General features: G+C 32.3%; 1 protein-coding gene across 3 annotated transcripts in view; it reads right to left on the bottom strand.

Moving 5' to 3' along the window:
- The window catches only part of LOC126779171 (uncharacterized protein DDB_G0283697-like), a 36,373-nt gene extending 28,051 nt beyond the window's left edge, over window positions 1-8,322 (bottom strand). The window contains exons 1-2 of one of the 3 annotated variants that reach the window (XM_050503061.1): window positions 8,222-8,322; window positions 4,667-4,766 (exon numbers count right to left, since the gene is read on the bottom strand). The gene's annotated coding sequence lies outside the window, so the exon portion shown is untranslated. Of the gene's footprint in view, window positions 1-4,666; window positions 4,906-8,221 lie in introns of those variants that run through there. The other 2 variants (XM_050503062.1, XM_050503060.1) reach the window with 2 other exon arrangements.
- Between the last annotated feature and the right edge of the window lie 9,644 nt (window positions 8,323-17,966).

The raw sequence follows: 17,966 nt of genomic DNA, 5'->3' as shown, positions 1-17,966 counted from the left end.
ACTGAGAATATCTTAATAAATAAAAAAATATATTTGCTCGACCCGGGATTCAAACCTACAATCTGTATAAGAGAATAGACAATCGAGGCGCTTAAATATAATTACGTTTTGATTACTGTTATCCGGTTACTGTAATCAAGAAACGATTGTTTTGTAAATGAATAAGAGGCGTAATTTATAGGTGTCCCAATAAAAACGCATCACATATAAGAACGATTCATTATTATAAGGAACCCGATAACATACAAACAAATGTACATTAAAGATTCGTTTTTTTTATAGAATAGGAAGGCGGATGAGCATATGGGCCACCTGATGGTAAGTGGTCACCAACGCAGATAGACATTGGCATTGTAAAAAATGTTAACCATCGCTTACATCACCAATGCGCCACCAACCTTGGGAACTAAGGTGTTATGTCCCTTGTGCCTGTAATTACACTGGCACACTCCTTCAAACCGGAACACAACAATACCAAGTACTGCTGTTTTGCGGTATAATTTCTGATGAGTGGGTGGTATCTACCCAGACGAGTACCCAGACTTGTACAAAGCCCTACCACCAGTGAAAGATTTTATATAATGGTTGAATTTAAATTAATTTATTAAATGTACGTAACATTACACTTACATTTTGATTGTTAAAGTCAAAACTACTACCGGAACGGAAAAGAAAATACAAAACTGAGAAGGTACAAAGCGTTTTATTTATTCGGTTATATTGTCATCAAACTTTTTAATATTATATAAAGAAATAGCTCAGAGATTGTTTCATTCCCAAATTCTATAAACCTAACTAAAAGTAAAAGTCTGTAAAGGTCCCACTGCTGGGCTTAGCCCTCCTCTCATAGATTAGTATATAAATAATTGTATTTATATATTTAACAATTCTTGAAAGTTGACAAGTTACATAATTCTATTTTCCTATATACATTAGACACAATATCCGGGAGGTTAAAAGCAACAGACTAAAAACGTTTTTGGATTTTGAACTCTACCCAATTTAAAATAAGGTTTAATTTTCATTTACAAAAAACTATATTTTTGTACTCTTTCGTTACAAGAAAACTTCACAAATTCGTTTGTAAATCGAAAATTTGTAAATAAATTGTCATTGAATTTTAAATTCTATTTCAATCGAATTAAGGTTAAAAGAGTAAAATGAATACTAAATGTTGTTGGTTACTTTGTTTTTGTATTTTGAACTCTATAGCGCTGCGATAAGGTCCATATGAGTAACCTTCAGTTAGCCGAGCCAACAAGGCCGTCATTTTCCAGAGACTAACTAATTTGTAGAAATGTCAAATATATAATTATATATATGTTTATTCGATATTAGCTGCTCAGTTCGTTCGAGCTTTACAATCAAACCTTATTTCATTGACTTAAGGGTGTATTTTGATTAGTTTTGTTTCCTGGAAAATACGTATAATTCTTAATAAAAGATAAATATGAAAAACATGTAATCGTTTTACAAAAATATAAAAAAATATATTTATCGAAATATTTAATCAAAGTAGTCTTATACAATATCAAACACTCTTAGCTCTGTGTTATAGCGCGTTCGAACGATCTTGAGCAAGTAGCCTTTACTGGTTCATGACATTTTGCAAATAAAATAAAACTATACGATCGATGTTCGTCGGCTTATGTTAATTTTTATCATTCAAGCCGCCATTTTGAAAGTTAAATGTATAGTAAAAGACAGACTAAAAAGGAAATTGATGGTATGCAAGAATTGAATAGCAACCTTGACGTGTATTCGTTTGTCAAAGTTTTTTTTTTAAATGTTTCTGTGTCGGTTAAAAATCGATTTAATGAAGGTGGGTTTAAATCCGGCCGATAATCGATCTCGTTCTATATAAGGACATCGTGAGGAAACCTGGCATATTGGATTGGTATGAAACAGCTTATTGGATGAAGCTTCAAATAATTCTCATCAACAAGGAAGAAGGCTTTATCCAGTTTTGGGACGCTTAGGGGCTGATAGATCATTGTTTACTTATGTCCTTATTTATAATGTAAAATGGTTAAGTAGTGTCACCATCGTCCATAGAAATTGACACTGTAAGAGATATTAACCTTCCCTTACACCACCAATGCGCGATTGACCTTGGGAACTAAGATGGTATGTCCCTTGTCCCTGTAGTTACACTGGCCCACTCATCCTTCAAACCATTGCAGTACTAAGCATTGCTGTTTGGTGATAGAATTTGTATAAAGATGCTACCTATAAAGGCGGGCTTACACAAAGCCCTACCACCAAGTAATACCTAGATACTACTATAGTGGTCAGAGGAAATAATTCCAAACGACTTTTTACTTTCATATACTGATAAAGAACTCAGGGTTAAATTCTCGAGTCAATGTCATATCAGTCTGTAGTTGTCCCTTTCTCACACATTATATTACCTTTAAATGAAAGAGATGACACTACGTTTTATTAGTATTTTGTATTCGTAGCTCGCTTTCATTATTTATACTTGGATCGTAGCCAGAGATGGCAGTTTAAAATTTATGTTCGTATATCTGTTTGTGATTAATAGATTTAGACAACGATTACCATGAAAGTACGTAAATATGTTTATCATGGAATTTTTTTTATTACTATTTACTTCGCTGTAACTCAACACTAGATGGTGCTTTAGCGAACCAATGTCTATATTATATATGACAATTGATAATATATATAGGCGGGATATCGTCTTGATTTTGGTAGTATAAAATTAAAATCAATGTTTCGTTTGTGTCATATATTTTTATTTTTGTTTGTATTTAACTATTCACCTCATTGAATCGATACTTCGTACATTCATTGTTGACATTCGCGTTAAGGTTTTGATAAAAATATTATCAAGGTACACTCTATTGTAATATATAGTCTATGGTGCACGAGTCATATCGTATCTATAGTCAATAAAATCGTTTTTCCTGACTGACCATCAACACAAACCTTAGCTTAGTCTTTTTTGGTAGGGAAATGGGGGGGATGATCAGTACGATTTTTACCCTTTCGTAGTAGGAACGGATATTTAGTACAAAATAATTTCGATTTACGAACGTATAACAGTATTTGGTAATATCAAACAAAAATGTCTAAAGACAACGAATATATTTATATATAATTGAACCTTAAGATAAAGCTCGTTAAGGTTCATTATTGGATGAGCAACTTCAGTTCTCTCAACTCAATATTGACATTATATTTTGGTTATTTTTTAGAGGGCTATGTATTAATAAACATGTGTATATGGCATATATTAAAACAATATATCCATAAAAAATTGACATTTTATCATATGATTAGAAAATATTTGAGTCTACCAACGAAGTTATCTTTAATTGTTCAACAAAACGATCAAAATTGCTTTAAATTTATATATTTCGATTGGTAGGTACACACTATCAAAAATCAATACGACCGTATCGAATCGTTTAACGATTATCGATAGACCCACCGTTACATCACTATAAGTCGATTAACGAACGCTTTTACTTACCGAATATTGCAAAATTATGGTAAAAATGATTTTGTGTTATCATTGCAACATTTATTACAGAATGATAACCATGAGGATGCTGTCCTGTACGGTTTCGGCCAAGATAGCCATTATCAAGAGAAACGAACCAATTGTGGAGGACATATTACAGTCCTTAAGTGCATTCTCTATTCATTTTATCCAAAAATCCGAAGAGATGGCAAAATCGACACGACTGGACTGTTCAAGTGAATTGCACTCGAGAATTTGCAGAGAGATTGAATGACCCGATATTTTGATCCGAACCGGTTATTCAAGCATCAGCTTTATCAGTCACGGTAGGAGGCGCAAGCGATCCCCTGGCGCTCATCGTTAAGATGGAAAGGGTGGGTTTTTTAGTAGGTATTCCAACGATCGGGGTGCACTCGGCGCTTAAGACACCGGTGAGCCCCACATACCTCCCCATTGTTCCCGTGGGGGAAACGAGTAACGTGTTTTTTCAGCGTTAAAAAAAAGGATCAGCTTTATCAATTAGCTAGACGAAGCAGTTAATAGTGGTAAAAAGGCAAAAATATCCCGCGTTGTTTACACCTAGATTCTGACTTTGCAACTCAATAAATCCTTCTTGGGGCAAGGTATATATTTCTATAATAATATGTCAAAGCAATTTTTTATCTTTATAAATAATTTATAAAGATAAAAAATCTTTATAAATATTTTTTTATAATAATGATAAAAAGCGTGGAGCTGATATTTGTTGATTCTAGGATATGCATAAATTTAATTGCGTCTATTTAAAAGCAAGGCAATTGATTCTGGTTAATATTATGATGAGGCCATGTTCTACAATTGGATATAGTATGGTGGTTGTAGGCTTAGGGGATAGTAACTAAAAATTTAATGAGGTCGGGCCGGTTGGCGTGGTTGGTAGATACTTGCCTTTCACGCCGAAGATTGTGGGTTCGATGCCCACCCAGGACAGACATTTATGTGCATGAACATATCTATTTATCCTGAGTCTGGGTGTAATTATCTATAGAAGTATGTATTTACAAAAGAAAAGTAGTATATGTAGTATATCATTTGTCTGGTTTCCATAGTACGAGCTCTGCCTAGTTTGGAATCAGATGGCCGTGCGTGAATAATGTCCCAGGATATTTATTAAAAAAAAAAAGAATTCACACTTACCGATATATTTTCTTCAAAAGCACAATACGTTTGTTTCTTTCGCACTTTTCACTTCACAGCACAAAACATAGTCTCGATATTAACACAAATTACACATTAACTAAAATACAAATCATAATAATAAAATACGATATAAACCAAAATGGCGTACAGTGTAAATTTTAAATAAATGTAAAGAAAATCTTTTAAGAAATCGATAATGATTCGCAGTACTCTATTATTTTGCTTTTCGGTTGATTGCATTGATTATTATTTATCTGTAATTATCGTAACATAAATAAATCCTATTAAAAAAATTATATTATTTGTAATTTCGCCCACGGCTGGTAGGGTCAGGTGTTAGGTATAAAAAGGATATGTCCTTTAGGGTTCAAGCTTGCTTCACATCAAATTTCTTAAAATCGGTTCAGTAATATAACCGTGGAAGCGTAACAGATAAACAGAGTTACTTTCGCATTTATAATATTAGTATAGCTGTACGCTTTGCACATTATTGTAAAGATTTTAATGTTTTTGAAAATACGGGAAATTGGAAGACATTTTGCCACTGTCCTTGGAAAAGTTAAAAAAAAATTTCTAAAACACATTTCTAAAACACCCCATCTTTGGATTGGATCTGAACCTGTTGACTAGCTCTTTATAACTGCTCATCGGGTTAATTCCTTCTCTCCTTTACTGGAGAAAGCTTGGATTTTATTCTACCTTCTAATGTAGGTTATAACCGGAATGGATGACCAAACATGGAGGCTGTCATATGCACTCCTCCCCCACAATGTCTCTCTTCATCACAAACCGAGCACAAAATATCATATACACAAATTAAGCAAATTATAATTCAGTAGAACTAGCAGGTTTAAACCGGTATTTTCTAGTTAATACTGGTTTAACTCGCTTTCGTTAATAAATAAATGGCAGTTCCATTTGTTATTGATTATTATACTGTTAAAGAAAAAAAACTGTTCATAAATATTTATTATAATCACGCGGAACCGTAGAAACTAATCTACTATTTCAGGAAGTCAAAGAATATGTATAAAATCGTATTGTAAGTGAATGGTGTTGAAAAAGTGAATAGGTATATGTTTCTTTGTCCTGCTCTGACGCGACTCTCAGTTTTGCTTCGGTAATACTTGCCAATGTTACCGTTTATATAAATTTGTTTCTATGTAACATTTCAAATTAATAATAACTCTTTTCTATTCTATTATTATTAGTAAGACACGCTACAAGATAAGCGACATTGACTATAGTAATTATAACATTTAACTGATACACGGATCATTATACGTGATACGTGAATCTTAACCGATGATCGTGGTTTCAAACCCGGGCAAGCACTACTGAAGTTTTTCATGTGCTTAATTTGTGATTTTAATTCATCTCGTGCTTTTCAGTGAAGGAAAACATCGTGTGGAAACCTGCATTTGTCTAATTTCACTGCAATTCTGCCGCATGTGTATTCCACCAACCCGCATTGGAGCAGCGTAGTGGAATAAGCTCGAAACCTTCTCCTTAAAAAGGGAGGCCATAGCCCAGAAGTGACATTCACATGACCAAAAACATGGATCAAAATAGCGTATCACGGTACATCGATTAACAGCATTTTACAAATTTGTTCGTAATCACAGAGTAACCCTGAATTTCGAATGTTGTTTGTGAAATTTGTAATATAAACACTGGCTTTGTAACACGATCGAACAATCCTTAATGATAACGCGTTACAAATGCTATGTATATAGTTTTTTTCACTCTAGTTAATTGAATATGTGGATCTATCACTTTATTTGGGTTTGTAAATCACTTCGTGTTCGGTTAGGTATTGTGCATTCATCGCCCGTCTGCCCAGCAGTGGTATAAATACGTGATATTACTCTCTACCTAGGTATTGCCATCGCATGCTATGGATCTCTTATTTTGTAATCATTGAGTTATTTTTAGAAGTTCTCATAGCGAAATTAAATACTTTAAACACAGTCGTTCGTACTTATAAACATTATTTAGCGGATGTTTTGCTAAATACTAATTTCTCTCTTTCTATCATCGATGATTTAACAGTTGATGGAAGAAGACATAGCATTGCTTAACTAATCGTCCCCCAGCCTAACTAATCTACTAAAAAAAAAATATTACATAGGTACTACTTCTTTTCTTCTATTGAGGCATTTCGGTTTATTTATAAATATAAACGTAGACACCCGTATCATACTCCGTGGTTGCGACGTAGTTCTGATTACGCAAAACCGAGGGAAACAACTAATACTAAATCATACGCCGGACGTAAAACATACTTCCTTCCATGTAATATATATGTGTAATTAATAAGTCTGATATAAATTCAAATCAAACTAGTTTTATATATGTACTTTTTATTACTTATCTAAAATTTAATAGCCCGTATCCTTTTTTGCCTAATTATTTGTTGAAATCCTTCTATTTCCGGAATAAATAAAAAACACATACGTAAATCGTAATGTGAGCTATCTGTAAGCTTGATTTCATCAAAATTGATTAAGCATTTTCTGCGTCACGAAAAGGCAAAATCACAGACAATGTATTTAAAAACATATTCTTGCATTAAATTTAGAAACATTATTCCAAAACGTTAATTTAAATTTTTATGAAATTCTATAAATATGTTGTTTTTAGAAAAGAAAAAAGGTTTAAAAATCTGTATTTATTATATATATGTATATAGTAAGATAGACAAAAGAATTAATTACTGTCATATATCACTTATGCCTTTAATATATCTATTTCACTCACACCTAAGTAGTTACTCTTTTTCCGAAAATTAATTTTCATTAGTATATTAGTTAAATATAATTGTTTTTTTATTTATCCTGCTTTTTTTTATGATCTATGTAATATTTAATAAATAAAGCTAAAATTATTTCAGGTATTATATATTTCTTATCGTATCTTTGATCGAAATAGAGTCAAGTTAGAGTTAAGTTAGTGTTAGAGAACATTAGTCCAATGTTCTATTTCAATTGTCTGAGCAAATAAAGTTACAAGTTCTTAAGTAATATATCTGTCTGTACGTTGAGGCAATATAAGTACGTGGATAGAATCATAAAAAACATTTCAATGAACGAATGCCTTGAACGCTGTCTGTACACAGACGATAAAAATATTAAAATACAAATATATGTATATACGTTTATACTGATTCTAGATTTTGTGTTTTATTTGATAAAAATGTTGAAGGATTGATGTTGACGTTTGTAATGTTTTCGTCACTAATTTGTTCGAAATAATATTAATAATGAGAATTTTTATAAAAATAAATACAATAAATAAACAAGAATTTAAAATTATAAATAATAATAATACTGATATCGTTTTATTTCACAGCTAAACGTAATATTAAAGTTTTATGACAATATTTAAATATTAATTTAAGAAAAAATTACATATAAAAAAAATAACACGAAACCGTACCTAAAAACTAAAATTCACAACAAAAAAACCGAAAAGCAAACAATGATACGAAACCAAAACCAAACCAAATTAAAATTCACCACAAAAAAACCGAAAAGCAATCAATGATACTACCTTGATATGTTAGAAACTCAACACTTTGAAATCACAGACCTCAGTACATTATCACAATCGTATGTTTAAATACGACAGAACCTTACTTTCGAACGACTTGCCGTCAACTAGTGGAGTCGAGTCGAGGCAAGAGAGAGGGGCGTAGGGTGACCATCTAGGAAGTATTCAAGGAGGGAGACATTTCAAAGAATTCGTCGTACAATTAAATCAAGGACAATAATAAAATTTATTACATTTGCTATCCCAAGCATGTATAGATAAGGATGAATAAATTATATGAGAAATGCTCAACTCAAACAAAAATATAAAAGAAAAATATGGGGCCATGTAAAGTGCCTTTAGGAACTCCTATTTTTGTTTATTGTACAAATATAATATTTTTGAATATAAATAGTTTATTGCTTGTAATTAACAGAACCAGTAAATGTATTAGAACAATGCAAACACCTCCGCTCTTCTTAAGGATAGGGATTGGAGCTTATACCACTATGCTCCTACACTAGAAGAATTATAAGTTCCACTTAAGCTTATAAAAAACTCAGTGGTGCTTATACTAGGTTGAACTCGCAAATCGCATCTTAGCTCTTATACATTATCTTACACATAAACATTTAAAAATATATTTAAAACAGTATTTTTATGAGTAACTTGTACAAAATGTTACTCTTATATATATGGAATAATTTATTATATTTCACAAAAATACGTATATCTATCACAGATTCAATAAACAATTTGAGAATAAATTAATCTATTTTTTTCGGGTTTAGTAATACTTGTCAATTATCAAACTATATATTATTCTATATTCATCTATTTTGTTAAACAACTTAAACCGATTGAAAAATATCACAAGTTAATATATTACATTTATTGGTATATGTAAAAATATATTTCTTCCTCGTTTCAATAAATATCAAGGATTTAATATAAATGAAAATGATCAAATAATTCATAAACTGGTTTTAACTGGATCGACTGGTTTTTTCCACAGAATAGTCGTTTGACCTTCGCAAAAACTCATCCAATAAATATTGAGTTAATATATGCGAATGAATCATAAGTTAAATTAAAAAATGTAACGTTATATATTTATATATAATACATTAAATTGATCTAGAAGCTTCGACGAAATCGAAAACAAAGTACTAAGCACGCTACACTTATAACAGGCTTTATATTATACTTTATAATCTACATTTCCATCTAAACAGGTTGTGCAAGTAAAATGCAATGTGTCTGTACGTAAATAGATCCCTGCTGAGCTACAGTTCCTTAAAAGTGTTCTTAATTTAAATAATAAGGCAGACATAAATGAAGTAGATCAAACCGGTTATGAAATGTATAAATTACTATTTACTGGTGGTAGAGCTTTGTGTAAGCTCGTCTGGGTAGGTACCACCCACTCATCAGATATTCTACAGCAAAACAACAGTACTTGGTATTGTTGTGTTCCGGTTTGAAGGAGTGAGCCAGTGTAATTACAGGCACAAGGGACATAACACCTTAGTTCCCAAGGTTGGTGGCGCATTGGCTATGTAAGCGATGGTTGACATTTCTTACAATGCCAAACACTCTAAGGGCGTTGGTGACCACTTACCATCAGGTGGCCCATATGCTCGTCCGCCTTCCTATTCTATAAAAAAAAATCTATCAGTTATCACCTTCACTAATGGTAGATATCGATTCGGCAATTATTATCTCATTGAAATAAATAGCTAAGTATATATTTAAATATGTAATAGTTCTTAATTTAAATTTATTCACCAAATGTTTTATCACACCTACTTTCTCTATCTTGTGACGTAAGTTCTACGGGACTGGCCGCGGTATATAAAAATTGAGAACATCCTACAAGATTGCGTGCGACGGACAATGCAGCTGGTTGCGCAGGCGCAAGAAACTTGCATTAACATAAATAAGACGCCCGATTGAGTTTTATTTGAAAGACGAATGTTATGAAATTATTCTTTACAGATTTTAAATATGAAAAAAAATTAATGTTATAAGATTCTTTATCTAGAACCTTCTTTAGTTCTATTTTAAATAAGTACCTTATAAAAGAGCTTACTATTTGTATATATAATATGTAAAATTTGGTTCTAAGAACATACATTAGTTTTATGTAACTCATTATAAAAGTAAAAACAAAATCGAACTTTTGAAAGCCTTCTTTCATAATTCACACTTTAAAAATTTTATAAGACCGGTTAATACATGATAGTTATATAACAGAGATAAAACCTGGATTAAAATATTAAAATATAAGGTTATACGTATGCAAATATTTGTGATTAATGACTAAATTAAACAGACATAAGTACCTTTTTATAAGTCGGTTAATAGCGAATTAAATATCTATTACGTGCTTTAGACAGAAATAAATTTAATGATAAAACAAAGCCACATAATTATCTTTTGTATATAAAGAAACACTGGTGTACCTCAAGGGACTTTTCACGGTCGTGAACATTTACTTTTATATACCTTATACATTTATACATTTAATACTTTTATACATTTAATTTATATATATTATATACGATAGATACCGAGTAAATACAGAGAAATATTTATTTTTCAAATACCAAAGCATACATGCGTTTATTTGTAATTGCATAATTTGTACTAAATATTCCAATACTTTCAATTATATAGATAATCTGATTGGTTGTCAATTGTTTGGCATGCTAGCTGTTTATGTGAATTTTACTTATATTTAATCGGAAACTTTGAGACTGTTTCCAGCTTGAAAAGTGTATCAAGAATCAAATGGATCTAGTAGTGAGTAGTAAGTGTTCAGGAAGATTGACGATGACAAAAATATTACATATAGATATGCTTATAAAATATTAACTATGCAATAAACGTGTAATGTATATCTTGTGTCTATAATTGCATCAGGATTTTAATATAGCTTCGTTTTTTGCTGATTGATGATGATTCAAACCATAGATTATCATAATATTATGTACCATTTTAAATTTAAGAAATCACTTATTTACTTTACGTAGTTAATATTTACAGTACAGTACAGTAAAAGCCTGTTAATGTCCCACTGCTGGGCTAAAGCCACCTCTCCCTTTTTGAGGAGAAAGTTTGGAGCTTCCACCACGTTGCTCCAATGCGGGTTGGTAGAATACACATGTGGCATAATTTTGAAATTAGACACATGCAGGTTTCCTCACGATGTTTTCCTTTACTGTCAAGCACAAGACGAATTATAAACACAATGAAAATTCAGTGGTGCTTGCCCGGGTTTGAACCTACGATCATCGGTTAAGATTCACGCGTTCTGACCACTAGGCCGTCTCGGCTTAGTTAATACATATTTATCTCTATTATATTTTTGTCTTCTTTCTTCTACGCTAAGACGAAATATACTAATAAGTATAGTTAGTAATATACGATTGAGCGCAGTACAGTAACAGCCTGTTAATATCCCACTGCTGGGCTAAGGCCTCCTCTTCCTTTTTTGAGAAGAAGGTTTGGAGCTTATTCCACCACGCTGCTCCAGTGCGGGTTGGTAGAATACACATGTAGCAGAATTTCGATGAAATTAGACACATGCAGGTTTCCTCGCGATGTTTTCCTTCACCGAAAAGCACGAGATGAATTATAAACAGAAATTAAGCACATGTAAGTTCAGAGGTGCTTGCCCGGGTTTGAACCCACGTTCATCGGTTAAGATTCACGCGTTCTTACCACTGGGCCATCTCGACTTATATTACGATTATTACATATACGATTGAGCGCCCCACTCTTTTCCACTCGCTACAATGCAAGTGCAATGTAAGCTAAAATAGTTTGACTCCTCTTCGTGGATTGGTCTTACTATAAATGGCATTCAAGGATTGTCCTTCTTACATGCTATTTATATTTAGTACTAGCAAAATCCGCGGCTTCGTCAGTGTGGGATTTAGTATTTTTTTTTTTTTATAGAATAGGAAGGCGGACGAGCATATGGGCCACCTGATGGTAAGTGGTCACCAACGCTCTTAGACATTGGCATTGTAAGAAATGTCAACCATCGCTTACATATCCAATGCGCCACCAACCTTGGGAACTAAGATTTTATGTCCCTTGTGCCTGTAATTACACTGGCTCACTCACCCTTCAAACCGGAACACAACAATATCAAGTATTGCTGTTTTGCGGTAGAATATCTGATGAGTGGGTGGTACCTACCCAGACGAGCTTGCACAAAGCCCTACCATCAGTAAATAGTATGTTACGAAAATCCTTCAAAATCTAAATTTAACATACAAAATGACTATTTAAATTATACATGTAACTCGCGAATAACCTTATTAACTTAAAAAGAAGTATTTATAATATAATATAATTATAAATCTTTGCAAGGGACAACCTATCGCTTCAAAGTCTTAAGACTAGTGGGGAAAGACGAATATCGAAGTACTTTTAAAGTTATAGCTTATTTTATACCCTTTTAAAGTTGAGGCTGATTGTAAAGTATATTCAGGAAGTTTCGTATATAGAATTAACCAAATAGACATGATCATTGGAGCGTATTTGTGTATTAGAGCTTGACCTATAAACACACTTAATGATGTCGTGTTGAAAATATATTTCCTGTATTAACTAATTATAAGTTTACATAAGTAAGTTCCTGCTGGGTTTCCTTGATTAAACGGAACTACTTTTCAAGTTCCTTTTCGTATCACGAATGTCTTTCTGTATTGTTATTTTATTATACATTTGATATAATTTATCTGTTGTTTTAGTGTGTATGTTAAGATTAATATATTTTTTTATTTTAGATAAACTTTAAGTGCTTAACTTAATGAGATTTCATGAAGTTTGGTTTCCTTATTTTTACTTTACATGCAGGCCCAATTGGTAATTAAATGAAATTCATTTTATTGCTTATACCCTAAATTAGTAACTATAAGAAAACAGAAAAAAAAATCAAATATTTCAACCTAAACAGGCCATGATTCTTATTAACATAGAATATATTTAAAATAAGAACCACTTTAATAGTTTCAAGTTTAAGTTGATACAGATAATGACAAATTCTTGAAACTTATGTTACTAATAGCGATATAAGTATTTGCCACATTTTGTAAATGCAATCACACACACATACAACATACAACACACAGAACAGATGTACTATATTTAAACTGACAGTTCCTCATAAATCAAGATGAGTAGTCGTAGAGTAAATGCAATATATACAGAAAAAGGGATCCAAAAAAAACTATATCTCATATCAAGATAGTGATTGTAACATACACAAACATACGAATACATCGCGTGACAGCATGACTGAAGCCATCGTGCTCAGTAGAGCGATGCACTTTCTACAGACATACAGATGGACACATCATTTTATTTTTTTCTTATAATGGACTGGCTTTTACCTGTGTTTTTATTAATATACAGTTCTGATGACGTTAGTTAATAGCTTATTAAAATCTATTCAATAACTTATATTATGATCAAAGTTATTTTGTGTATGTGCCGCGTGCGCGTTGAAGTCTTTCTATTGATAATTTTATATTTATTTCTTATAATATTTTTAACTTAAATTCACAGGCACACCTTAGTGTAAATCATAACTTTTTTTTATAGAATAGGAAGGCGGACGATCATATGGACCACCTGATGGTAAGTGGTCACCAACGCCCTTAGACATTGGCATTGTAAGAAATGTCAACCATCGCTTACATATCCAAAGCGCCACCAACCTTGGGAACTAAGATTTTATGTCCCTTGTGCCTGTAATTACACTGGCTCATTCACCCTTTAAACCGGAACACAACAATGCCAAGTACTGCTGTTTTGCGGTAGAATATCTGATGAGTGGGTGGTACCTACCCAGACGAGCTTGCACAAAGCCCTACCACCAGTAAATATTATATAAACTTAATATATATAAAGAAACTTAGCTGGTAACTAATCAAGTAAATAGTTTTTATATATTAACATGCTTAATAGATATATGTAATGATATAAAAAGACCGGTTCTAAGTACTCTTGACTATCAATTGTATTTTTGAAATTTGGTTCTCAAATATCATGGAGATTAGAAAAATTACCTAAAAAAATATCAATTAAGTATATTTGAATTATATCATTTCAATCCCGATATAATTCAACGGTATCTTTCGTCAGTCATATTTTGTATAAAAAATATTTTAATAATGAAATAGCAAACAGTCCGACGCTAAGATCGGGATGGTTGGCGTTCTATGGGGGAGGCTTTCGTCCAGCAGTGGACGGCAAAAGGCTGAAAAAAAAAAAAAAAAAAAAAGTCATGAAAAAAAAAAATAGTGGCTAAATATAATATATAACATAATCAGTAATTTTTTTAAGAAATGTTTACTTTCCTCTTTACAATTTTGGTTATTTACTTTTAGTCGTAAATAAGTGCAACTTTAATACGCTTTTCTAATAGCGATGAATAAATAAATATGATTTTTTTCTCTTAATAAAATCAATCCATTTCTAATCAGCGAAGATTTAATTAATACGCAAGCATACATGTGAATAATCTACTAATTTTGTTCTCTAATTCCATCTATACGGGGTAATTTCCTTAATTATTTTTTTTGTTACCCTCGGCCATCTGATCCCAAACTAAGCAGAGCTTGTACTATGGAAACCAGAGAACTGATACATTACATATACTACTTTTCTTTTGTAAATACATACTTATTTAGATAATTACACCCAAACTCAGGACAAACAGACATGTTCATGCACACAAACATCTGTCCTGGGTAGGAATCGAACCCACATCCTTCGGCGTTAAAGGCAAGTATCCACCAACCACGCCAACCGGTCTGCCTATCAATCTTAGATATAGTTTAGTTGATCTATCGTAGATCGACTAAACTATCTGCCTGATTGACTTGAAGTCTGTCACAAACTGTCCTTCCCCGACGTAGACGCTCACTAAGAACTTCCAAACCAAGAAAGAAAATCCTATCAAAGTTACATTTTACTTCTTACCTACCCGAGCGAAGCCGGAACAATACTAATATATGTATAAAGATATCGAAATAATAACCTCTTTTTTTAAACTCATCCTGAGTAGAATAATTAACTTCTACAAGGCCGAATATTATATCCGACTGTACACTTCAAACCCTTGAAAGACTAGCGTTAAAAAATGTTAACATGAATTAAATTCATTATATAATAACATTGTAAGTTTTATTGTTCATTGTTAAAGGTCTCATTTCATTGTAACTTTCTTATGCTAATTAAATTCATTATGAACGCAATTTGTAGCACGTTTTTTTTAATGTATTAATTAATTGATTAAATAATGATTTTGATTCTGAATATTTTCTGCTACGACTATGAGACTTAAGACTATTGAGGTACTAGACTATTGAGATATTAGACTATTGAGATGTTATAGTTTAATGTGTTTGTGTTTTTTTATAGAATAGGAAGGTGGACGAGCATATGGGCCATCTGATGGTAAGTAGTCACCAACGCCCTTAGACATTGGCATTGTAAGGAATGTCAACCATCGCTTACATAGCCAATGCGCCACCAACCTTGGGAACTAAGATTTTATGTCCATTGTGCCTGTAATTACACTGGCTCACTCACCCTTCAAACCGGAACATAACAATATCAAGTACTGCTGTTTTGCGGTATAATATCTGATGAGTTAAGTGAGTGCGCAAAAACATGTATTCCTCCATTCTTACAGTCCAATTGCTGCTGCGACTTGTTGAGACAATAAAGCCTAATAATTTATATTTCAATTTGAACATATAGCTTAAAAACCTGTAGATTAAGACTAACGAGTCAGTTTGTTTTAAAATAATAATAATAATATCCTGGGACATTTTTCACACACGGCCATCTTAAGATCCCAAATTAAGCTTGTACAGAGCTTGTACTATGGAAACTAGACAACTGATATACTATTTTTCTTTTGTAAATACATACTTATATAGATAATTACACTCAGACTCAGGAGAAACAGACATGTTCATGCACACAAATATCTGTCCTGGGTGGGCATCACCACCCACCCACAACCTTCGGCGTGAAAGGCAAGCATCCACCAACCACGCCAACTGGCTCGACAAAATGAAGAATGCATTCAATTTTAAAACAAATAATTGTAATTTAATAGTTTTTAAACAAAACAACTGAAATCTTTACAGTTCATTACGATAGAGTACATTGAGAAATTATAGCGCTATTTATTCATTTAAAGATATATATTAAGCATTTTTGAATTCAAAACACTTATTCGACATAAAAGTCTTGTAAAATCAAGATCCAAAGTGTTTATATGAGAGTATATAGAGCCTACTGAAATTGAGTTACTGTAGGTTTCAGTTACATATTTCAACAAAAACCTGAACAACACAAGCGTCAATAACAGAGGAAAGTTAGAACTCAATCGGATGAACGATAGCTATGCTTAGAATACGAATATTAATAAGCAATAATTTATATATTGTTTATGGCTTTTGGGTTTTATGTTTGTCTGAATTATATAAGCAGTAAAAAACGATGTGAGTGCCAAGGTACTCACGTGAATTGATTTGTAAGCATGTGATGCTGATGTACCGATCTCACACATACATTAACGCACTTACAATAAAAAATCTTACGCTGAAGTCATCTGAAGCTCGAAATCTTACGCTTACTTGTCTGACGCTCGAAATCTCAGTTAACCCCTAACACAATAAATAACAGTCATAAAAATATACATACAGATATTTTATCTCCAAAAAAACATACTTTTATATAATAATACAGAAATATATATAAAATATCATTATATAATTCGATATAATTGTGTAATAGAATGCGTAAGGCGTTATAAAGTTTATTGTTCAAGTGAATATGTCGCGATTAACGGACAATGGAAGCATGTTTCCTATTTCTGGTTAATTCATACGCATTGAATGAAACTTGCAGACACTGTAATTGAGATATTTTTTTGTCTATACATCGTGTTGTGTTTATAATTGTATTGTTATTGTATACGAGTTGAATAACCTCTGCTTAGTATGGGATATTAGTTTTTTTTTGTATATTATAGGTAGGTGAACGGGTCACCACCACTCATACACATTGGCGATGTAAGAAATATTAACACATTATTACATTACATAACTCCTTACATCATCAATGCGATACTAATCTTGGGAACTAAGGTGTTATGTCCTTTGTGCCTGTAATTACACTGGCTCACTCACCATTCAAACCGGAACACAACAACACCAAGTACTGCTGTGTTGCGGTAGAATATCTGATGAGTCGGTGATAACTACCCAGACGAGCTTGCACAAAGCTCTACCACCATTATAGGTAACTAAATGTTCGGTCTCTTGTGCCTGTAATAACACTCAGATTTCAAACCGGGACGCAACCATACTAAGTTTTGCTGCTTAACGCTAGAATGTTAATGAATGGGTACCACGCAGACGCACTAGCAGAAATCCCTACCACCTAGAAAATTATAGTATATTTCTATAGCCGTGGGTGAATAGTTACTTATTGTTTTCTCTTTATTTCATCAGGAATTTCATATTCGAAAGAAGTAGTAAAAGCAAGTTATTAAAATGTAGATATGATACTTATATACTATACAAGTTTTTAAAATCAGGACCTTACTTTGACGTATCAAAGTAAGTAAAGCGCAGGTACATCTGGAACCACCACTGGCACCGGGACTGAAAATATTTGTAGAGGAATTCGATCCATATTGTCATATAAATAAGGTGCTAAATCATAT

Source organism: Nymphalis io, chromosome 28 (genome assembly GCF_905147045.1).
Source record: "Nymphalis io chromosome 28, ilAglIoxx1.1, whole genome shotgun sequence".
Lineage (NCBI taxonomy): Eukaryota > Metazoa > Arthropoda > Insecta > Lepidoptera > Nymphalidae > Nymphalis > Nymphalis io.
Note: the sequence above shows the minus strand (reverse complement) of the source record. Positions and strands in the feature narration are given on the sequence as shown.